Here is an 11,397-nt window from a genome sequence, read left to right as displayed (position 1 = left end):
TTTTATCTAAAAAAAATAGTGTTTATATAAAAATATCCCAATTTTGGATAAAATTAAACTCTGTTGAATTTAGGCATTAAATCGAGTTTAAGAATTGTAGCCGTTAGTCATACGAGCTATAAGAATCGTTGTAGCCGTTACGCCCTAGGCCGTTGAGTCATCCTGTTACGGCCCATAATAATTGTAGCCGTTGAGTCATCCTGATGCCCTTCTCTAAACCCTAAACCCTTCTCTCCCGTGTCGCTCTCCTCCCGAGCGGCCCTCTCTGGAGCTCCTGAACGTCACGCGATCGCCTCCTCTCGCGAATGGTCGATCTGTTTTCTCCCCTTGCAGCGCGGGCAACTTGTAAGTCTCCTCTCCTCTCTGGCGATGGATAATCTCCGTTCATCTTCCTCACAAGATCTTTTGTTCTGAGTTGTGTCCCCATTCCAGACCACGATATTTCTTGTCCGGTGAGAGATATCAGCTATCGTAAATTTAATCTGGCTGGTGGTTTTTTTCCCATATGACTTTACAGATTGGAATGTTTTTAGTTTTTCATTGACCAGGGTGGTCTAGAATTCTTTAAACCGTGATGGATGATTCTATTGGTTTCACTGATCGAAGAAATTAGCAGGTAATCATAATTTCTCCCCCTAAACCTGCCACGGATTAAGATTCCATCAATGAGATCTTTTTGGATCATTGTTATTCGTTGAAGAAATTGAATCCATTTACAGATCAGGGAGGGAGGTGTTGATTTTGTGCTATCCTACCAAGTTTCACAGAAAATTATGTAAAGAACTCTGACTCGCCCATTTGCAGTTTACTGTAGCACCGAGCTAGATTCTATATCTAGAATTCATCAAGAAACTATCCAAACTGTTAGGATCTTCTAAGTAAATCCAAACTCTTATGTATGACTAGTGTCAAGATGCATGTTATGCAAATCAAATATGATCATAATATCTTGAACATGTTATTTTTTAGATCATTTACTTTTGGGCTAACATTTTTGTTAGAGATCATTTGAACACAAACTTGTTTGGTTGTTTTTATTTTTCTAAACTAGTTTTATTAGTCATTTTTGCTACTAACAGTAACTTGCATTTGACTACGTTTGTTTTAAAAAATTTACATTCAGAGAAACTGAACAAGCTCTAATGGATAGATTAAATATGGTTGTGCTTATCGTATAATTGATAAGTAGTGTAGGTTGCTATGTTTACACTTTAGTAATTGAGTTTGGCTTTACAACTAATTATTTTTACTCTTGGATTTTATTAATGGACTTCTATTATTTAAACAGTTGTATGGTGTTTCAAATTGAGTAGCAAGTGCACTAGCATTTTTATTTGTGATAACAATGGTGGTTTTAATTCGTGTAAGTTGTGAAGTTAACCATACTTTTAGTCTAGATCATTCCAACATTCACTTAAGTGGTTGGTAATAGTTAAGTTCAATCCAAATATTCAACACCTAGACTATATACTATTTTAGATTTGGCCATCAATTTTTGTCATACTATTTGTTCTTTTGGTTGAGTACTTTTTTGCCTTAGGCATCTCACCTCGAGGCTTTGATTCAAATGTTCCTTGCATGATCCTTTAATCAATTGGCTAAGTGATTTTTTTTTTCTAATAAAGAGTTGGCCAAGTGGTTATATTATCACGTATTGACCTCTCATATAAATTTATGTACAAATACAGCTTAGCAACAACAGTGGCACAGAACATTTATTCAAGATGAGCTACCTTTGCACTTGTTGGGCCAAGCAAGCTCAAAGGAACATTACTCACTATGCATTTATTCAGCAAGCACAATCACTTATTACCCATTCTGCAAGTTTACAACTTCTTAATACAATATCTTAAATAGCTATAATAAATATTGTAAAAACTAAACTAAAACTCCTCAAGCTATCTTAAAATGTTCCCACCTTGCTTAAAAATGAAAATTTTCATCTCATATTTTGAAACTTTTTTCATCTAGTGTTTTGTTTATTTAGTATCTTCACTGAACGTATTAGGGTCTAAACTCTAAACGTATTACTGTGGAAGATGCTTCTGAAATTGTAAGCTAATACATAACCATAGCTTCAAATCATTGAAGGTGCCAACCATTGTTAAAACATTAGAAAGAGGGTAGTAGTAGCTGTCTAAAGTTGTGAATTCCTTAACATATGTTTAGGTAATAATGTAAATTATGGAGATATAATTCCGGAACATTTAGGTAAGAAATGTAGCAAAACTTTCCAAGCATGGATGCCATTGTAGAATAACATGGTTCTTTTTTTTGCTGTAGCAAAATTTATTTCATGCAATTGTTGCCTTGATCCTATAATTTTTAACATGGTTTATTACTTATTTCAGAGAAAACATTAATTGTTACTTTTAAAGTCTACTTGCAAGTTGAATTCAATACACATGCATAAACGCACACACATTTATGGGTTTGTTTTAATATAAGAATTGAACATTTATGCTCCTCTCTTATCTAAAAGTAATCAATATCTTAAATAGTTTCCACCTTGATTAAAAATAGAATTTCTCATCTAATATTATGGAACTTTTTTTCTTTTAGTAGTATCTTGTAGATTTCAGAAGTTACGTGTTCACAGATTATGGTTTAGCTGATAAAGCTATTTTAATAGAAATTGCCTATGAAATTGTAAAGCTAATATGCAACCATAAGTTAAAAATCATTGAATGTGCTAACCGTCGTTACACCAAACATTAGGAAGAATTGCAAAAGTTGTGAATTCCCAAGAATTTGTTCATGTTATAAAAATATGATCATGGAGAAGAAGCATGGTTCTTATGTTCATTGAGCAAACATTAATTTAATGTAATCCTTGCCTTCACCCTAATAGCCATGTTTATTACTTACAAAAAGTAAACATTTGTACAAAGTCCATTGAGTATGAATATAGTATCCTATTTTACATGAGAGTTAAAACACACAAATAAACATACATCGAGCATTTATGCTTTTATTTACCAATTTTATATAGTATTGTCATTTTATCAATCTGTAAGCAGTTCCATCCTTTTTAGTTTATCATCTTATTAAATAGGTGTGTGTACTTTCTCCACATCTTGACATACTTGAAGGTACTTCCATTGCACAAGCAATCAGAAAACTGGCTGTGGTAGTATCCTCCTACCTTATGAAACCTCAGTTACACTACACTTTGTTCTTAATTGGCCAAAGCATATATATTACCTACATCAGTATATTGCCAAAAAAGAACAACCCCACATGCATAAGTTATTTATATACAATAGATAAAATGTAAGATCTTTGCTGTTAAACTAAATAATGATTCACTGTTCATCCCTCTACTTCATTCCCTTTCTGAATTTTACTTAATATCTTTTAACTATTCATTAGTTTTATTGGTAGTTTAGTGCTTGCATGATGTCACATGCATCTCCTTCATTATCTACCATTTTTGTTTTGTTTACTTTATTGCATTGTTATTTGTCTTTATTATCATTTTATAACATCATTATTTTTGTTGTGTGACAAACTATATGCTTTTAACTCTTTTGTACCTATTCTTTTAACTGTATTTTATATGTTTCACATACTTTTTTTCCCTATTCTTTCTTTGACTTGTACTTGTTTTCACCTTTAACTTCTTTTTTTCCTTATTGATCTGCTCGGTTGGGACATTATTGGACTTCTGATATTCTTGGTTTTCTGGTTATCATCCTCCACACCAAGGGATCAAACTTCTTTCCTCGGTCGGGACATTATTGGACTTCTGGTATTCTTGGTTTTCTGGTTATCATCCTCCTGACCAAGGGATCAAACTCCTTTCCTCGGTCGGGACATTATTGGACTTCCGGTATTCTTGGTTTTCTGGTTATCATGCTCCTGACCAAGGGATCAAACTCCTTTCCCCGGTGAGGACATTATTGGACTTCTGGTATTCTTGGTTTTCTGGTTATCATCATCCCGACCAAGGGATCGAACTTCTTTCCCTGTTGGAATATTATTGGACTTTTGGTATTCTTGGCTTTCTCATTATTATCCTCCCGACATAGGGATTGAGCTCCTCTCTCCAGTCAGGACACTATTGATATGTTGTATTGGGATATTATTGGACTTCTGGTATTTCTGGTTTTCTAGTTATCATCCTCCCGACCAAGGGATCAAACTCCTTTCGTCAGTCGGGACAATATTGGACTTCTGGTATTCTTGGCTTTCTTGTTATTATCCGCCTGATATAATGAGCTCCTCCCATCGGTCTGGATGGATCTTCTTAATGGTCATGAGATCAAGCTCCCTTTCTCAGTTGGATTATAATTCTGGTACATATAGATATTATTATTTCTCCCCGGTCCAAATGAAATGGATATTCTTGTATTATGGCTTATTCTTATTCTTAGCGTGGGATCGAGTCCTTTCATCTCAGTCCAATGAAATGGATATTATGGTATTCTTAACATTTTTATTATTTTCCTCACGACCAATGATCTAGTTCCTCCCACTGGGTAGGGCAAGATGGGAAAAGAGGGTTTCCTTTTGATTTTTTTACTCCAAGGTAGTAGCTGATATTTAATCTACCAAACTAATTGTTACCATTATTTTTGGGTCATTGAATCCTATAATTTTATGTATTTTTGCATTTTAACTTTACATCTTTCCTATTTGATGTTGATATTTTTGTTTGTCCTCTCATTCACATGTTGTTAATTAATTTCTATTCCTAAATTAATAATCATTGCTTTCAATAATGGTGTGAATTCGATGACAATTAAGTAGATTCTCTTAGCCTCGGTCCTACTTATGTTGTGTTGAAGCTTATAGAAAGAAAATTCTTATGCACTTGTTTGTGTATGTTCCTGCTAACCAATTAAATCTTTTGTTGCTTAAATTTGTCAGCATTTGTGATGTAGGTGTTCTAGATATCCTAATGATGTATGATACATTTTCAACATCATGTCAATCAATTGTTATCCGAATATTTGGTCGTTATTGGTCTTCTGGTATTCTTATCTTTCTAGTTATTATTATCCTCCAGACCTCGGGATTGACCTCTTCTCAATTAGGATGGATCGGAGTTTTGGTCTTCTTAATATTTTTACTTGTCCCATGATCGTGGTATTCAGCTCCTCTCTCCAATCACATTATATTGGACTTCTGGTATTGCACGCTTTTTGCTTATCATCTTCCCAACCAAGGATCAAACTCCTCTTCCTCGGTCAGAATTGTGTTGGACTTCTGGTATTCTTGTTATTCTTATTATGTTCTTCATTTCTAACTTTTTTCACTATTAGCTATGAGTTTCAATGTTTTGTTCTTAAGGCTTTGCTTTTAGCCATATGCTTGTGTAATGTAGGCTTCTCTTGTTTTCACAAGTTCCATTTCTAGTATCTTCTTTATTTGTTCGAGAATGTTCATGTATTTTTGAGAATTCTACTATATTCATATTTTGTACACTTTTGTGTTGTAGTTCAATCAAGTTACAATCAAATTATGAGGGAACTATGTCAGAAATTTTCCTTACTCTAGGGGTCTTTTACTTTTATTTATTAACATGATTTAATGTTTGCTTACTTGTAGATTGAGTCTATTTAGACTTCGAGGTAGTAATCAGTAAAAATATCATTAGTTAGCTTCATTGATAGTATTCATGAGGTTCTAAATGACTATATATATATATATATATATATATATATATGACAAGCTTATTATTCTCGCTATTCTTATTATGATCACGATTTCTAGCTTTTCACTAGTGGCTATGATACTCAATGTTTTGTTCATTGGGCTTTGCTTTTAGCCATATACTTGTGTAATATGGGCTTCTCTTGTTTTCACAAGCTCCTCTTCCCTGCTGAATTATAATCCATATTCTCATATTCTTGGAATTCTTTTGCTTATCATCTTCATGGTCGTGGAATCGAGCTCCTCTCTTCTGGTATTCTTGTTATTCTTATTATGTTCTTCATTTCTAACTTTTTTCACTATTAGCTATGAGTTTCAATGTTTTGTTCTTAAGGCTTTGCTTTTAGCCATATGCTTGTGTAATGTAGGCTTCTCTTGTTTTCACAAGTTCCATATCTAGTATCTTCTTTATTTGTTCGAGAATGTTCATGTATTTTTGAGAATTCTACTATATTCATATTTTGTACACTTTTGTGTTGTAGTTCAATCAAGTTACAATCAAATTATGAGGGAACTATGTCAGAAATTTTCCTTACTCTAGGGGTCTTTTACTTTTATTTATTAACATGATTTAATGTTTGCTTACTTGTAGATTGAGTCTATTTAGACTTCGAGGTAGTAATCAGTAAAAATATCATTAGTTAGCTTCATTGATAGTATTCATGAGGTTCTAAATGACTATATATATATATATATATATATATATATATGACAAGCTTATTATTCTCGCTATTCTTATTATGATCACGATTTCTAGCTTTTCACTAGTGGCTATGATACTCAATGTTTTGTTCATTGGGCTTTGCTTTTAGCCATATACTTGTGTAATATGGGCTTCTCTTGTTTTCACAAGCTCCTCTTCCCTGCTGAATTATAATCCATATTCTCATATTCTTGGAATTCTTTTGCTTATCATCTTCATGGTCGTGGAATCGAGCTCCTCTCTTCGGTTGGATTATAATCGGTATTCGGGTATTTCATGCCTTATTCATGGCCGTAGCATTGAACTCTCTCCCCGATCAGATTATAATTGATATTTAGGCATTCTACGCATTCTTTTATTTATTATCTTCTTGGGTATTGAGCTCTTCTTTGTCGGTATTTATATATTCTGGGCCCACTCTTGGAGAAGCAAATTGTTGGTGTTTGCTCAAATTTGGTAACCTATTCTCTCTTTCTTACTTGTCTTTTAATTTATACTGCACTCATCAATTGAGACTATGCTAAGTCTTGCTCATTTCTTTTGCTTATCATCTTCATGGTCGTGGAATCGAGCTCCTCTCTTTGGTTGGATTATAATCGGTATTCGGGTATTTCATGCCTTATTCATGGCCGTAGCATTGAACTCTCTCCCCGATCAGATTATAATTGATATTTAGGCATTCTACGCATTCTTTTATTTATTATCTTCTTGGGTATTGAGCTCTTCTTGGTCGGTATTTATATATTCTGGACCCTCGCGAGGAGAAACAAATTGATGGTGTATGCTCAAATTTGATAACCTATTCTCTCTTTCTTACTTGTCTTTTAATTTATACTGCACTCATCAATTGAGACTTAGCATCAATTGAGACTATGCTAAGTCTTGCTCATTTCTAGCCCCATCTCTTTCTAGTTGGGCATACGAGATAGTTGTTGCTTTGCGTTTTATTTCTGCAAAAGATGTACATGCTGAAGGTCAAGTTCCCAAAGGCCCTTCATTGGGTATTTTTGAGCAAATAGTTAATGGTCTATCGGTGGCATGTAAAGTTCGACCACTTTCAGCAGATATGTTTATCTTTATGTTTCCAGTATTTTTCTGTCTAAATTTAGTTATCATTCAACTTTACTTGTCGCTAGCTTCATTTCTGCTAGGTTATTGAGCATATTCTGCTTTTTACCAAGAAGACTGCTTGCATTTCACGATGATTGCACTTCCTACTTCTGAGCCTCCATGGCTACTACACCTGGGAACTTCTGATATGACAAACACTTCGACATATTTTCTAGTATTGGTTTGTTGTTAAAATAATTTCTCCCAACAGATTTTTCTTTATAACTTGTTCACTAGTTTTCATTCTCTTTATTGCTAGAGTGTAAGTTTAGTTTATATTAGTTTTAACTCATGAGCAATTGAGTGTCAATTCTTTTAATTGATATGTCTCTCTGTTGTACTCTTAAAATGATTGATCATATCGAAAGAGGGTTCATTGAGGTGCCTCTTGGAGCTACATGGGTTCAGCAATAATGCGAGCTTCGTGATTTGATACAATTCAGGTACAATGGTTTGCTAACTTATTATGATATTGTGAACTTGCATTTATGTTATTCTCCTTAATAGATATCATTTGTTTTTCCTGTTAATGGTGGTTTTACAATGGAGTTGGCTGTTGCTTAGTTTTGTTCTAGTGGAATTGGCAGCCATGAAGTGACTCTTGTAGATTTTGAGGTAAACAATGAAGAAACTAGCTTTTTCTTGCCATGCATCTTATCATTAAAATGGAGTGATAGAAAGATCTGAGGTGTCAGATTCACACTTGCAATCATCAAATGTGTTTGCTATGTCATTGTTTTTCTTGTATACTAAATTACTAATAATTTTTTGCATTCTATTTTGAGTAAACATGTGTTGGAAATGAGATATCTTGGTGATTGTGGGGCGATTCAATTTTCTTACTAGCTTTCTATATTTCCCAGTTCCAATTAATGGCTCTCATTGTGCTAGTGCTAATTTAACATTAAGATCTATAGAGGTATCTACTTGTTTGGTTCTAGCATGCCAATTTTTCTATATTTTCCAGGGTCAACAAATGGGATATACTTGCTTTGTGAAATATATCATTTTTTCTATACTTGTTTGGTCCTAGCTTTACCAAGGAAGGATTTGAGATCACAAAGTCTTCAGTCTAGAAGTGTTTATGATGACAATCTTTCAAGTGTGTAATCTAGTGGAGTCATCACTTGTAATTATTATCTATATAAATAGTAAAAAAAGGACATCTTTATGATTGCTTGTTCCACTTTATAGTCATATATTAAAAAGAGTTGAATTAAAATTTTCAAATAAAGTTCCCAAGATCATTTTTATGTACATTGACTTCTTAAGTTGACATATGAGACCAATCTCCTTGAGCAACAAATCTTGTATGATGTTTCATATAGATCCTAGAGAGAGGAAGGGTTAGACAGAGTGAATCTTGGCCACTAGATAGAATTTATCAATTCAATTAATGCCATAGACATGAGTATAGCCCTTAGCTACTAGTCGAGTTTTGAGATGATCAACAATGTTGTTTGGTGATTATTAACTAAGAAGATCCATTTGCTATCCATGGTGGACTTTCCTAGATAAAGAGAGACCAACTCTAAAGAGCAATTAGAATTGTGAGATTTATCTCATTGATTATAGTTTTTTGCCACCTTGGATTTAAAAGTACTTCTGAAACATGTTTTACAATTTAATCATAGACATAAAGAAGACACAAAGATAGAGTATTTGGGTGACAATTTCATAGGATATATAAAATGAGAAAGTGGATAGGAATTGTAATGCTTACATTTGTGGAAAAACAGTGTTAGAATTAGTAGGGGATTAAGGATGATGATTAGTGATTCAAGAATGGGAGAGTTTTAAAGATGATGGAGTGACTTCTTTGTGTGATTGTTGACTATATACCTATAAGGGAGTTGCCTCTTGTGGTGGGTCAACAACAACAAGGAGTACATAGAGGTTTATAGATGGTGGTGTAAAGGACAATAGAATAGAAACAATAACACACATATAGTGATAGAATAAAGACTTAGATGATTTCCTTAGTTGTAAAATTTTCACTTTTGGTGGACGAATTAGCTTTATGTGATCAACGATCATTGATAAAGGAGAATCTTAGAGACAAATGTTTATTAGGATGACAAGGTTCAATGACATTGCTAACTTCATTATCATTGTTAATAATCAAGATTATACTCCATGCATGTGAAATGAAGAATAAAGTTGTTATGATGTGCAAATAACTTTAGAAAATCAAATATAGAGAGTATGCATTTCTAGTAATCTCCTCATCTCAGTTGTCTTGAATTTTAGTAAATAAATTGAATGTTTCACTTTGATTTTCATTTTTGATTTTTAGAGGAGAATTTTTATTTCCATTCATGTATGATTTTTTGCTGTGTTGTTTAATAGGGTAACCTACAATTTGACTTAAAAGAAACTTGTATAATCTACAATATTTATTAATTGTGGCGTAATTTCAAATAATTTTTGGTTATCACAATAATTTTGTGTTCATCAATCACTATTCATTCTTTTATAGGTTTTGATTGCCCTTGTGAAGGATTACTTTCAGCGCTTTCTTCTCGATATCATCCGAAATTGTTCTCACCAAAAGTCTTCTTCTTTTTGTGATGGGCATTTGACACTTTTTAAGGGAAATTTCTAGTTTTTTTGTTTTTTCCATTCTTTTTAATTAATCCAGTGCAACGCTTTTTAACTCTAATTTCAATGAAGACACAACATTTGCCAAGATCCTTGGGCATCATCTTTCAAAACTACAAGTGGTTCTACCTGTAATTTTGGATGGTTTGTTGATTATATTAGTCATAACTTTATACATTTATCTCATGTTTAGCATCTACTTCAAGGCTTGCTAATAAAAATGAATCGGTTTGTGATACTACACTAAGTGCTAGCCATGTCTGTTGAGCATAATGTGACAACCTTTGTTTCTAAACATTTTTACTTTCATCCTTACTCTATTTTTGTTTATTTTAATTGGGTAATAAAATTACTTTTTTAGTGATAATTGTTGTATATGACAGCTCTATTGAACTTCTTGGCGATCTTCTTTTCAAGGTAAGATTTGTTTAAGATTTTGTTATCTCAGGGATCTTTGTGAATAAGGAAGGGCTTATGGCTTTGCAGGTTGCTGGAACCTTTGGAAGAGCAATTCTTGAGCTTGGGAGTGATGACGAAGGTCGAAGCACAGAGGTGATGACCCTACAATTATTGAGGTCCTTAGGCGAAGAAGTCGCAATGAAGTTCTTGCTAAAATTTATATGGTTCGTAGAGTTATTAACATGACTTTGCATCAATACGTGGTATTCTATTGTGTTTTGTTTTCTTATTGTCACATTACTATTTTGCACAATGAATTTAATGTTGTTGAACATAAAACGATCTCATATTTTTTATGTTTGGCGGCACTACATGTATGGAAGACTATCTTCTTTTCAAGGTAAGATTTGTTTAAGATTTTATTATCTCAGGGATCATTGTGAATAAGGAAGGGCTTATGGCTTTGCAGGTTGTTGGAACCTTTGGAAAAGCAATTCTTGAGGTTGGGAGTGATGACGAAGGTCCAAGCACAGAGGCACATGACCCCATAATTATTGAGGACCTTGGGCAAAGAAGTCGCAATGAAGTTCTTGCTAAAATTTATATGGTTCGTAGAGATATTAACTTGACTTTGCATCAATATATGGTATTCTATTGTGTTTTGTTTTCTTATTGTCACATTACTATTTTGCACAATGAATTTAATGTTGTTGAACATAAAACGATCTCATATTTTTTATGTTTGGCGGCACTACATGTATGGAAGACTATCTTCTTTTCAAGGTAAGATTTGTTTAAGATTTTATTATCTCAGGGATCATTGTGAATAAGGAAGGGCTTATGGCTTTGCAGGTTGCTGGAATCTTTGGAAAAGCAATTCTTGAGCTTGGGAGTGATGACGAAGGTCCAAGCACAGAGGCACATGG

General features: G+C 33.4%; 1 long non-coding RNA gene across 2 annotated transcripts; it reads left to right on the top strand.

Annotated features, from left to right (window-relative positions):
• The first annotated feature begins 229 nt into the window (after nt 1-229).
• On the top strand, nt 230-1,008 carry LOC122052125. Of its 2 annotated transcripts, XR_006131900.1 has the most exons (4): nt 230-345; nt 433-452; nt 534-616; nt 720-1,008. It is a non-coding gene; the product is annotated as an uncharacterized LOC122052125 (long non-coding RNA). The 2 variants fall into 2 exon arrangements; XR_006131899.1 differs by having other exon boundaries at nt 299-452.
• The last annotated feature ends 10,389 nt before the right edge of the window (nt 1,009-11,397 follow it).

Source organism: Zingiber officinale, chromosome 3A (genome assembly GCF_018446385.1).
Source record: "Zingiber officinale cultivar Zhangliang chromosome 3A, Zo_v1.1, whole genome shotgun sequence".
Lineage (NCBI taxonomy): Eukaryota > Viridiplantae > Streptophyta > Magnoliopsida > Zingiberales > Zingiberaceae > Zingiber > Zingiber officinale.
The sequence above is the reverse complement of the archived record's forward strand: the minus strand, read 5'-3'. Positions and strand labels throughout refer to the sequence as shown.